The sequence below is a fragment of the Dermacentor andersoni genome, chromosome 7 (genome assembly GCF_023375885.2).
Source record: "Dermacentor andersoni chromosome 7, qqDerAnde1_hic_scaffold, whole genome shotgun sequence".
Taxonomy (NCBI): Eukaryota; Metazoa; Arthropoda; class Arachnida; order Ixodida; family Ixodidae; genus Dermacentor; species Dermacentor andersoni.
The window spans coordinates 161,557,127-161,571,163 of NC_092820.1; positions in this window are offsets into that span (position 1 = coordinate 161,557,127).

The following is a 14,037-nucleotide window of genomic DNA, read 5'->3' on the forward strand; positions in this document are numbered from 1 at the left end:
CTTCGCAGCTCAACTGTGTATAGTCGTGCCGCGTAGCGGCTAAACCTAGCGAACGGCGCGACTAATCGCTCAACATTTAGTGTCTCCTGGCGCGAAGAAGGGAAGTCTTCGAATTCGACACGCCGTCCTGCCTTGCTTGACGGAGCAAGATTCGACTCAGCTTCGTTTGCGCACCAGTAGTTCAAAGTGCAGTGCGGTGCACAGAACTGGTCCCGCCGTCGTCGCGGATTACTGCAGCAGTATGTACAAAAGTGGCCATTGCCGACGCCTTGTTACGCGCTGCACGTTTATCAGTGGGAGGCGGTAGTTACGTTGCAGTGTTTTCATTCAGTCCTGCTGTTCAATTATGCCGTTTGGCAGAGTCGTTCTTCTACTTTTTTCCACGACGTTGTAGTGATAACGTGCACCAAATTCCAAGCCATAGCCACCAGAGCCACAGTGTTCCCCCCGCCACTGTCTTAATTCAGTTCGCAGCTAAACGTGCTCGGGGTACCCGTCTGTTTGTTCTCGGCAACCTCCTCTGTGAACGGTGCACTCGAACCATGACACATTCGGCCGAAGCCGAAGATGAAGGCTGCGTTCTACGATGCCAACCTAGAACCACTAAGCCTGCCACTTCTTGCTTCCCAGCACCCCGTAGATGTCAACTTTGCCATGGTTGTTTCTTCTCTTCTTTTTATTTATTTCTTCTTTTATTTTTGTTTCATCTATTTTTTGACGAAAGGCTTACTTGCGAAGCGGCGGCGAGTAAGACAGCTTCTGTTTGATGGAGCGAAATTCAAACAATGCCTTCGCACTATAGAACGCTTATCGCCTGTCCGGCATCGTATGGACGTTTTCGTTTTGCTTAATTACAAGCACAAAGAGAACCACGCCTGGACGGTTTAATGACGGGGCGATCGCTGCGTGGCGGTGGCATGGAATGTGGCACCGCCGTTCATGCGAATGCAAGACTTATCACACTTGACACCGATAAGAACCTGTGGCAGTAGGGTCATTCACAATAAACGACCACCACTACATTCTCCTTTTAGGCTTGTGAGCCCGAACAAAAGCTGAAGGATATATTTGGCCTAGACGCTTTGGTCATATCAACCAAGTGCCACGATTTCAATTTGCGCAGTTTCCCCCACATAAATCTGAAGTTAGTCGTGCCCATTGGCTATCCGGGCCCTCAAACGAATGTTTGCTACTTCTTTGCTTCCTGCTAAGGCCGTCATTGCAGGAGCACTATCACTGGTGTCCACATCTTACGAAACCACCTTTGAACAACGTGGTCAAAACTGTTGCCAGGATTAGCTTTCTTAGACGTACATGCTAGACCTACACGCCCTGGCAAAAGTTTCTGCCGGAACACGGCTTTCATAGCGCAAAATTTATTTTCAACATCAAGAAGAGCCTCTTGAGAACGTTTAGATGTCATTGTGGTTCATGGCACCGTCCAAATAGGTCACTAGAGGTGCTTTATTTCCGACACGTTCATGCTCTATCGTCACCAATCGGGTCACAAATCGCAGCTTTCCGTGTTGGGCGCTTTAGTTTTGGGTTTGGTGTCGTGTTGTTTACATATTTGGATGTGTTCAGCTTATATATGCGAACTAGATTCACAAGTTGTATAAGATATCTAGAAATAACTCCTGGTTTTGGCACGTAATATCCCAGAATTCAGTTCATTTCAAGTTACGGGGTTCTTTGTCTCAAAACAACCGGTGGGCTATGGGTCACACTGTCAGAGGGAAAGGGGACGGGGGCGAAAAGAGTGCGCAATAACTTAGAGACCTGGATGTTCTTTATTTAACGTACACTAAAATATCTACACGAGTGTCTTCAACCATCCCCATCAATATGTCGCCGCCGTGGCCATGGCGACATGACATTAACGAATGCGACTGAGCCGATACTGCTGATGTGAAGAAATGTAAACACCTTTTCTGACATAATGAGGAAGCCACTTTAGCTTTCCCTATTTTTAAAATAGACTCAAAAAGGAATAGCGTGCGTGTGGTAATGATAAATTGAAATTCCCGCACCGGCAGCGTCGATGCATCATGAGTTTTGGCAACTGTTGCTAGAAAGCAGTGAATGGACTATAAACGAAATAAGAACAAAGCAAAATGCCATTTAATCATATCGATTGCTTCAATTTGCGAAGTGTGGTACCTCACACAATGGCCATCTTTAAATAATTTTGGCAATACTGGCGTTTCGAAATCATTTTCGCAATAGGGGCGTTTTAAAAGTAAAACTGCATGGCGAAATGCAAAAGAAAATTTGCTGCGTTTATGCAGATCACCGCTCGAACTAAGGAACGATACTAACGAATGGCCTTAATTCAGGTTAATTCACAATTGCCAACCTTTCCTGTATAAGCAAACTTGCGGCTTGCTCGTTGATGCCGCCGGATTGAAGACCACGACGGCCGCCAACTTACCCTGGTCGTTGGTTTAGCCGGACGAATTCGACCGTTTGCAGAGGACCCAGCCAAACGCGGCTGCTTGACCGTGCCTGCTTATCTTTCCGATTTTCTCGAGCGCGTTCGTTTGAGTCGCGATGCCGGAATGCCGGCTTGACGAATGTGGTCTCCACAACCGTTATCTCAGTTTGAAGTCGAAGAAAGGTGCAGAGGAGCTCACTCACGCCCGAGCGGAGTCTAGGATCGTAGCCCGAGAGAGAGAGAGATAGAGATAGAGAGAGAGAGAGCTTGCAGCTAGGTCTAGGTCAGCTGACGCCGCCTATCGAATGTCGCTTTCGCGCTTCAAATCGCCTGTAAGAATCGCTGCACATTTAGGCAAGCTCGTTGTGTGAGGCTGCGCGATTTGACGCGTGGACCATTTGTCAGGCAGTGGAGGTTGTGTCGGAGTGTGAAGAGAGATGGACTTGAGCCACGTTCCCTCTGAGACCTTCTTGCGTATCATGCCTCGGCAGTTGTGCGTTTTTTTTTTCCGAGTAGTATATTGGCTAGCCCCGAGGCCAGCATTCAGGGGCGTGACCTGATAATAGATCATAACGCGTTGTGACCACGAACCGGAATGATTTCTAGATTAAGACGCCTTCCTTTCTCTAACGTTGTCTCGGTGTCATCGAGGCACCACCTTTTCTTTGAATTGATTGCATGTGACAGGTGGGTGAAGTATTTTTATGCGACGTGTCGTAATGGATGATAGTGAATTGTGTTTAGGGTGTCTTAAAGCGCACTCACGAGTTTCAAGCAACTACAAGACAGTGGTTTTCTCTGTACGTACGTGTGACAGCCTTGCAGAAATCCTTGCTGTATGCTGAACACAAACTGAGCCAACGATCGACGAACGACATGTATCTGTAAACTGAAAATAGTGAAGGCCAAAGAAAACGCAAAGAAATCATCCAAAATCTTTTTTTTTACTTTTACTATCTGTAACCTTAAGGCTAAAAAGGAACGTTAGGTTGTCCTCGTCCGCTGTAATCTTGTCCTGTCACCTACTTTCATGCCATGAGGAAGGAAAATAACGCACTTCAGTGATGCCTGATGAGTATTCCGATAACTCAATTAAATTAGAAGAAATACCGCAATTAAAGGAAGAAAAAAATAACGTCGTTCACTGATGCCCGCGAAGTATCCGGCTAAGTCATAATAAATTAACGGGTAGATGCGCACTTTCTGGAACCGTAAACGCTAAGAAAAATTTTTAAAAAATCAGGAGTCAAATTTGTGGCAGCAGCACTTTGCACGCGAAGCGCAAAAGGCAAAGAGCTCTCGAGGTGGCAATGCCTCAAACCAGACAGTTTCGTTGCACACTTTCTTCAGGCCGCTACGCACTGTTCTCTGACAGCTTGCTTTGCTCATTTTATTTGTTATCTTTATTTACTTTCGCTATAGGTAGCAACGAAATGCTCTGTATACCTCAATCGAACACGTAAATGGACCACACCATGATTCGGAGGTTCATGTTCTTCTTAAAACGTATTTGTTTATACAGGCAGGCCCACTGGAATTTCGAAACGCGAAACGGGGCCATCTTCGTTTCGGCCACGAACTGATACGCAAGAGAAGCGCCCCGCGACACTCGGAACATTTAAACATCCAAGTACAAGTACAAGTGAACCGATCCAGCGAACCGATCATGCGATCATTGAAAAGAAAAGAAAAGAGAGAAAGAAAATAATAAACTCGAAGATGCGGCTAATTCCTTCGACTTCTTCATTCAGCGCCGTATCAAGCGTCTCGCCCTGGCAGGCCGCTACAACTTCGCTTGGCTGCTCGCGCAGATTGATAAACGTCGTACATAGGAGACGACGACCATCCTCGCTGACTAGAGGACTGAAGGACGATCCCACAAAACGAAGGGCGCCGGGAAAGTAAAACTAACGAAGACATTCATGTATATACGAGAGTGGAGTGGGGAAGAAGCGTATGCTTATTTTTTTTTTTTTTTTTTTTTTACGCGGGCGGGAACGTGTCCGTGTATGTGTGCACGGGACAAACGGCCGGGTTCCGCCGAACCTCACGACCCGGCCGTCCCCTGCCTCAAGGGCTCATTCCAGCGCGCCAGTGCTTCGAGCTTATCGCTTGGTGCAAGCTACTTCTCATTCACTCAGTGAGGGTAAGCGCAACGCCTGCGCAGGAGAGAGATGTATGCCAACGGGCGTAAGAAAGAAAGTCGGCGGACGTCAGCAACACTTCCGGTTTTCAACTGATTTTACAGCTACAGCTGCTGACGCTCACGGTGGGGATGATAAAGAATTAGCATGGACCCAGTCCGATTATGTGGAAATGGGTGTTAAGCGAAAGTTTCTTCGACGTTCGCGTGAATATTAAAGCCAAATATAATGCTAATGACGGAAATGTTTGTAGCAGATGATGCAAATAGATTTTGCTTACTCTTTCCCTGGTGGAATGCGAGATAGCGTCTTGCTGCTTTTGCTTCCACGAAGCAGGAACAGCGCCCTGGCAGATAGCAGGCATCTCACAACGCTGACACGACGAGAAGCGTCGGCAGCGGTGTTACAGGCGTCGCAACGCAACGATGTCCGTGATGGGACCGACAGAAGACTGTCCCCGTTTTTTAGCGCTCAGACCGGTGTATGCACCAACGCTGGCACACGAACATAGATGCTCATCGGGAACTCTAATGTTTGCGCGCATAGCTTTCATGCCAACAGCGAAAGCATGCATCACTGTAAAATAATTTACACCCTTTTTCACTTTTGTGGGCGTACATTATTTGACAGTGTAGAATGCTGACCGGGCTTTGGCGGTGCCGATGGAGGTAAGCGTGACGCTGCGTCGACTTAGTGGCTTCGTTGCTTTCGCAGCCAAGCGCGCTGCGCGTCTTTGGAGACCTCCATGCCCTCCGTCGATATCAGGACGGCACGACGGAGGTGGCACCAACGTTCCTCCAGTGTCCGTATAACTGCTGTCGCAGGTGGGCAATTTCGTCCGAAGGTCGAAATATTGACAGCGATTGAAGCAAGGTTCAGCGTTAGGCTGAATCTCGTGCATGGGGTGGCGTTCAACCATGTATACGCGGGGTCGACACGTTAGGTGGGCACGTTAGCACGCTTGAACGTTAGCACGTTAGCACGCTTGAACGTTACGTCAGAATAAACTTAACAAGTGTCATCACTTTATCTGTATGCGCGAGTTACCAGGACGTTAGCGCACCTCTAAAGTTGTTTGCGCTCTTCACCACGTCGCGAATTAAATTAAATTTCGGAGCTAAATGTTCAAAAACCACTGCAGTGGGCTATGAGGGAGGCCTCTTGAGTAATATTTTGACCTCCTGGGGTTGCTTCACACGTGCCAAAGACGCCTACACCAGCGTTTTTGCACCTCACCGCCATTGGAATGCGGCCGCCACCTCCGACAATAGGAGCGGCGACCTCCTGCTTACAAGCGCAAAGCCACATCAACTGAGCCACCGCGGAGCGTCGCTATAACACGTGACAATTATTTTAGTGCATCTCTCTCTGAGCGATACTGCAATGGCACCACGCTGTCATGATAGATACAGCGGAAGCTCCCGCTTCAATTCAGCTAAGTTATGGTTAATGTCTGAAAGACACAATTTGGCTATAGTACGAAAGCTGCCGTATATAGATGTGCGCATCCGGATTGATTTCCTCAACCGAAAAGGGGACACATCAGTGCTTTTTTCATTCGATTGCCCAATGCCAGGAGGCGCATATCTACGAATCGAACCTTCTACCACTCGCTCAGCAAAACGCCATGGCCATTGATTCATCCAAGCCGGCTGATCGCTCGATGCACTTAACTCTGGTGTGCCAGTTTTGCACCGAAGTGCGGTATACGCCCCCCTCTCGCGAACATCGCGGAATGCACTCCACGGCAGGCGACGGGCAGTTTGCTCAACTCTCAGCCGCAGGACGTGCATACCTATGCGAACGTAACCGAAGGCGCGAGGTCCTTGTAGTGTTTGCGCTCCATCACCCCGACTGGGACCCCTCTTTACTTCCTTTCGTGTCGGCTGAGAAGCACGAGACTCCGCGGTGCCGAGGCGCAAACGCGCGACGTCTACGGTTGGGGGCCGTTGTGGATACCTTTGATAGAGGATGCATGCATGGCACGGAGTTCCAAGCTGTGCCACTTTTGCTAAGCCGTTCCGTCGGATGGACGAACGGGCGGACCATCCATCCATCTATCCATCCATCCATCCATCTATCCATCCATCCATCCATCCATCCATCCATCCATCCATCCATCCATCCATCCATCCATCCATCCATCCATCCATCGGTCCGTCCGTCCGTCGGTCCGTCCGTCCGTCGGTCCGTCCGTCCGTCCGTCCGTCCGTCCGTCCGTCCGTCCGTCCGTCCGTCCGTTTGTCCGTCGGTCCGTCCGTTCGTCCGTCCGTTCGTCCGTCCGTTCGTCCGTCCGTTCGTCCGTCCGTTCGTCCGTCCGTCCGTCCGTTCGTCCGTCCGTCCGTCCGTCCATCCATCCATCCATCCGTCCGTCCGTCCGTCCGTCCGTCCGTAGGTCCGTCCGTTAGGACACCGGAAGTGACACTGGACCGTGGTTAGGGCACTGGAAGTGTAAAGCGCAGCTTGTACGGACAAAGTGAGAGTAAAATGCTTTCGCGCCCACCTCGTCTATTTTAAACGCGCGCGCAAGAGTGTAACTCACCCATTTTCTTTTCTTCGGCAAACAAAATAAACAAATAAATAGAATGCTGCAACGAAGCTGATCATATTCAGCTCCTTCAAGCTTTCAGCGCATACAGCGATTCGCTGACTCTGGCCCGTTCCCTCAGCACGTTGGAGCCAGAGGTGGCCATCAAGGATCATTCATCATCCCTTCCTTTCACGAGAGCGCCGCGTATGTGTTAACACTAATCGGGCGCATTGCGATGGGCGCTGATTTTTCGCACCTTGTAATATGGGAAAAGACGCGGATGCCGCTTCGGAGTATTAGGTCGGGGGCGGATCGAAGGCGGGAAGGGTTGGTTGAGCGAGGTGCGCGAACCGCGCATGCGCACTGCCCTTATATTGCTAACCGGAGGTGCGCTGCGTACAAAAGTTACGCCCCCTAACACTTTGCATGAATCTGTCTGCACGTGGTCACGCGGGCACTGTTCCTCACACGGACACGGTGGTCGTGTGTACATATATATATATGCAGTATATCCGTAGATTCTCCCACATGGATGTTCACCAAACCGGAACTTCTTAGCATGTACGCGTAATTGGTCGACTGCCTGTTTATAAAGATAGTATCGCCGAAGCATTAGCAAAGAGCTTGAATTTACAATGATCTATGGCTGCACGAGGGCTCGCAAATGTACCACTTAAAATTTTCAGCTTCGTATACTTGAGAACCGCGGCGCTTCGCCGACGTTGGGGCGTGTATCATTACAGCCGTGCATGCGATTTCAATTGGCCGTAGTAAGTGTATCTTCACAAAGTGCCTTTTCATCACGTTTTCAACGCCGTCGACACAACGGGCTGCGTACATAGAGTCCACTGGCCACCGGTGCGTGTGCGGCTCGCTCGCGCGATTTAAGCGGCGTTGATGCTTGGGAGTCGGCTCTTGTTTCGAGCCCCTTGGGTGGGCAACTTTAGGAAACACCTATGCGTATAATATACACCTAGGAAGGTTAATGATATAGAGGCACCGAAGGATAGAGAAGCGGCGGACCAGGAAGAACAACAGGGTGGTCACAAGCCACGGCGCTTCTAAGAAAGGGCCGGTACCCTCCCACGGCGAACAACAGGGTGAGAAGTGGCGTCGTCGGGCCAAATGAATCGATCACTGGCGCCCCATTAGGCAGGACAAAACGCGCGTGCGCTAAGAATAAGAATCGACGCTCTTTTTGTTTTTGTTTTTTTGCCGGCCCCGGCCACCGCTGCTTCGACCACCTCACACCACCCACCGGCCTGCTCGTAATTCGATTACTGCTCGGAGATGCCCCACAGCCGCCTACGCCCGGCACACCCATCTTTCGGCGGCGAGAACGCCTTCATCCAGGTGAGGCACGCGCACAAGACAACGCCGCCATGGAATAGGCGCCACACATGCAGCCCACTTGGGTACACGGAGACGCAAAACAGCAATAGTTGATAGGCATCGGCTCGGGCCCACCGCAGTGCGGCGAAAGTACATTGGAAATGAACTGACGGCTCTTGAGAAGGAAGTGAAGGACGAAGGGAGGGGTTGTGACGATTTCGTGTGCCCCGGTTGAATGGATAACGGAGCGCCCGTGTCGCGTGTCGAACTGCCGTTCTGGCTGCCTCTTGTGGTTCATGTGTTCTTTACCCGCCGTGGGTTGCTTAGCGGCTGTGGTGTTTGGCTGCTAAGCACGAGGTCGCGGGATCGAATCCCTGCCACGGCGGCCGCATTTCGATGGGGTGGAATGTGAAAACACCCGTGTGCTTAGTTAGATTTAGGTACGCGTTAAAGAACCTCGGGTGGTCGAAATTATTCCGTAGACCCCACTACGCCGTGCGTCGTAATCAGATCGTGGTTTTGGCATGTAAAACCCCATAACTGAATTTTTGATGTGTTCTTTCTACCATTCAACCTTAGTGGCTTCGAAACGCTTCAAGCAAACTGCGGAGGGATAGCCCTATAAAAAAACGAACTACAGCTACTTTTGTTCAGAGTTTTGGTACGAATGACTGATTTAATCAGCAGACTAACAGAGATTCCTTCAGCGCTCAGCCCATTTCCTGCGGCGGCAGCAGCAACAACCTCCTCCTCCTCCTCTCGGGAAATTCTCCTTCGTGGTGCACGTTACGTCACTTTCGACAGCCTAACGCTATCGATTGCTGCTGTGACCTCCTAAATATGTGCACTGACGTCACCATTCCCACATTCTGCTTTTGGCAAAAGTTCTATTCCCAGTTACTCTAGGGAGCTGACGCTTATCTTATAAATGGTGTGGACGGCTCACTAAAAGCGACCGCAGCGCCCCAGAAAGGAAAGACGAGGATGGACTGCGCAAACCAAGTTTCGAGCTCGTGACTGTTGTAAGAGTGATATGAATTATTGTCTTATGGGGCTATAAACTATATCCCAATAAAGAGCAGAAGATGAAAAATGCAATCTTTCGGGCAGTAATCGAAGGAGTTATCGCATCAAGCATAACTTTTTGACGCTACGGATTCAGACGTGAGCAGGATCGAACAATATCGCTATTCCGACGCTTAACACGACCATAGTTATACCACACGATCCTAGCGCCTTCTGTTCTAACAATTTTCGATTATCATGACTACCACATCTTATGGTATGAAAAAAAAAGGAAGACGAGCCTTTGTTTTACATGAACGAGCCGCCACCTCTCCAACACCAACCCTATTGAAACCTGTCTTGCTTAATGGGATGTAATGCTTGAGATCGAGGCAGAGCACTTTTGTGTACGTTAACGGGAATAAGCAACTTATTCGCTTGTTCCGTTTTCTATTTATATACTTGTCTGGAACCAAATCATGCGAGCACCCAAATGTGGCAATCGGGCTTTTTCGTGTGATGTTGCCACCTTGCGCTGTAATTTTCTTCCCGAGTTGGCCTCCAAAGTTACGACGCACATCGTATTCAGTGGAGGATGCAGAAGACACGATTCGCATACCACGACGGCGCCTCTATGCGCTCAATTTACGCGAGTTGATAATGCCCGAGATTGGCAAGCTTGGCAAGATGGCAAGTTGATTGGCAAGACATGCCCGAGATGACATGGCTACTATGTCATGACTGGGGGCGTCCGCGCTCTCAAATTTGAAGCCACTATGGGTGCCGAAGGTAGGCGCGAGAAACTTTGAAGAGCGATTGAGCTTGAGTGCGGCAATTGTCACGCTCTTGTCATCTATATATCGCCGTAATTTTTCCTCCGCAGCCCTAGCGGCTTCTGTCAGTGAAACTATAGTGCGATAACTAAAAAAAAAAACAAAAACAAAAGAAGGCACCGCCATCTCGATTGTACAGAGTGTCATGAGCGCCAAAGCGTGCAGTTTTCCTTCGATGCCCCAATGTTCGCAACTGAGCGGTATACGGACTCTGATACACGAGCAAAAAAGTTTTACTGCGGCGCAATTTGAGGTTTATGTGCGTGAACACATCGACCCGCATCACGTGGCGAGCGCCAGAGCGTCATTAATTTAGGGTTACGGCCCATCGGGAGGAGGGACCATTGTACAGAGGCGAGTCGATGCCGAACCCATCGATACAAGGGTGGAGACTGGTACCTGTCCTTCACGCAATGCACGCCTTGAGAAGCACCGCCATATAGGCGTTACCCGTTTTCGGGAGTCCGTGTATACGACGGGTGTTGGAAGCGTGCGTGACCGCTACGCATGCACTGTTCGTTGCTGTTTTACGCGTGCATCGCGTGAGAGGTAGTCAATTTGCATGCGAGCCAAATGGCCGAGCGCTGGAGCTCAAAATGCCAATCGCTGTTACGGCTTCCCGATGCATGCAACGTCGCTTTCAGAGCTGTCGGTACCCGCCGTGGTTGTTCAGTGGCTATGGTGTTGGGCTGCTGAGCACGAGGTCGCGGGATCGAATCCCAGCTACGGCGGCCGCATTTCGATGGGGGCGAAATGCGAAAACACCAGTGTACTTACATTTAGGTGAACGTTAAAGAACCCCAGCCGGTCGAAATTTCCGGATTACTCCACTACGGCGTGCCTCATAATCAGAAAGTGGTTTTGGCACGTAACACCCCATAGAGAGAGAGAGAGAGAGAGAGAGAGAGAGAGAAGGGAAAGGAGATTAAGAGCTGTCGGTGGTGAGAACCAGCAGAGGTTGATTTGGTCTGCCGGGCACAAATCGAGGCTAACAAAACTGACGCTCACGCTGTTATGTGACCTAAAGCGAATTCAGATATTAGGCGTGTAATCAAGAAAGGAGACTTTATTCGGTGGGCGCCGAAACATGCAGCTCCAGCCCACCTGCTCTAGTATGACGAGACGTCAGCTAAAGCTTCTGGCCTTGGATTGTTTTGTGTGGCCGTACGACATCTTTTAAATAAATCCATTTTCAGGCATCACTTTCTGAAGCAGTTCAATAGACGGAATTAACGAAGGACACACGATGGGACGCAAAGCTATTCCTCCGTAAGCGCTGTTTGACGTTTCACGGCATGCCTTGACTAATAAAAAGCCCAGTATAACACGATTGGCTCGCACACCTGTCTTAAGCGCATTTATATTGAGTGATCTTTGTTGCCAATGAGAGCCTAGACCTTCGAAGTTTTTTTCTCTTAATTTGTTGTACAGTAGTAGCGACATTTCATAATTGGTTAAGTTGCACTATCTCGCATATATAAGTAATGGTTGTGGCTTCTTTCCGAGCGTCAGCATTTATTTCACTCAGCATGTTGTCTCCTCGTTCCATCGTCTGTCACGAAGCATACCAGACCCCGTTTGAAGAGATTCCGGAATCCGTTGTCAAGCAGCGGTAGGGAATCCTCGACCTCAAATCTGTTATGGAGGCTCATTTGCCTCGACGGATGAGCTACCCGCTCATCGCAACGAGGCTGTATCAACACGCTAGTGTGGCCGCTCCTTGTGGACACTGGCGTCTTCAGTCTGTCAACAGCGGCTCGTTTTCGGGTCACCGTAGGTGTCTGTCTGAGCGACCTTTTCCTGAAAGTACTGCACTCGATCAAGGCTTGTGTGCCTTGGACAGCGCAATGTTTTTTTTTTTTTTGCTTTTTTTTCCCTGGCACGTTGAGACGCCTTGGAGGTTGAAATGCGTCCATCTAGGAGAGCTCATGCAGGGTCGTCGATAATAACATGTGACGCACTAAGCCAGAAATTGATTCTTTAGAAGCGAGATCACATTTAAACTAAATATAGAGGGGGTTCGTGGTTCAAAGCCCGAATTTCAAATTCCAAAACCATTTTGTTTTGCCACCACCTCTGATGATATGCCCAAAGTTACGATTGGTTGCCAGTCGGTTTTAGAAACATTTCTAACGCGTTTTCTTTTCTTTTATTTTTTGTTAATACAAGCTCGAAGTAGTTGGCTATGTATAACATTTTGCACCGGAAAACGAGGGAGAATAATCTACCATTTAAACGAAAGTTAAAGCGCAAATGTAAGAATGTATACCTCTTGAGTCAGTATAGCGGGAAAGTAACTTCAGTTTGGCGGGCTCGCAAGCATTTCATGGTCTTCTGCGTATTCTGAACACGTTGACAAAAATATCGAACGAGAGAAGGACGACGCAACAAGAACTGGATGCATATCGCGCGCAGCTCGCATTGTCAAAGCGCGGATGTTACCTCCATATAAATTCAAGGACCACGTGCTTTAAACAAAAGATTAAATCTAATTCTAGAGTTTTACGTGCAAAAAGCACGAAGAGGTTTAAAAGAACACGGGGCAAAATACGAAATTAAGGCTCACAGTGTTCGGTTGTCGGACTTCTGACGACCAAGCACCGTAAGTCTTTTAAATGTACCTTAAACCACGATTTTTAATTCTTTTTTCGTTGAACAGCTTGGTTAACGTTTGCTTGGATAAATGGTATACCGCAGTGCTGGTAACAATAACGTTTAATAGTAGGCTTAATTGGGGGATCGCGCACAGTACTTTCAAAGCATGTGAGATCGTCGGTGGTGGTGCAGTTTTCCTTGAACTTCTATCGGCCTTCGGTATTTTCGATTACCTGCGGCTAATCGAAGAATATATGGATTACGCTGCTTCATTGTTTTCTCTTCTTTTCTTCTGTTGCCCCTTTCTCTTCATCGACTTGACGGTCACACACGTTTGCCAAAGTGTCTTAGTACTTCTACGCGTTACTTTAACCTGCAAGATGTTGACATCCTCTGGTCATTCAGCTATTCATATTTTTTTTTTTTCAGAGAAGCTGCTACTACGAAATCGATGCCCCAGTTCCGAAATATACGCAGAACGTAATCTTCAATTATTTCTCGCGTAAAGCACTATTGGCAGTACACGCATGTGCGCAGCTTATACTGATAGGCTGTGAAAGAACACTAGCTTACTGCATACACACGTGCAAGGCAGCACTCGCTGCGAGAACTGATGCATTTGCGCACACCAATGCCATAATGAACACACTGTCACCGAACACACTGGTACACCAAACATGCACATGCAATTTTCAATAATAAAGCTGTACGCAAGCTGCGCCTCCACACCACGCCCAGGTGGCATTGTGTGTGCTGCAAGCGTCGACTGAGCACCCAACTCTGGTCGAGCAAGGTTAATGTTCATTAATGTTCGTGAGTCTCTGGCCCATGTTTCTTGACCCACCAGTAGCAGCAAGGCACGTATACTCGCTACACTGTTGGCCAGCTGCAGCGACCAATTATTATTATTTATTATTATTTGTTTACAGGCGCTATTTATTTACTACTTGTTACTGATGACAAAATAGCTTTCGCGTAAACAACTTTTTTCCTAGCGAATATTGCACATAGTCTGCAGTTTCGATTAGCGCTCAAGCACGAAAACCTGAAGAAGCCTTCGAATTAAGGCTCGCCATCACCGCCGCCGCCACCGCCGCCGCCGCCGCTGCAAGCTCACGCATTCACACCCGATGCAGAAACACCCACGAGGTGCAGAGCCAGCGA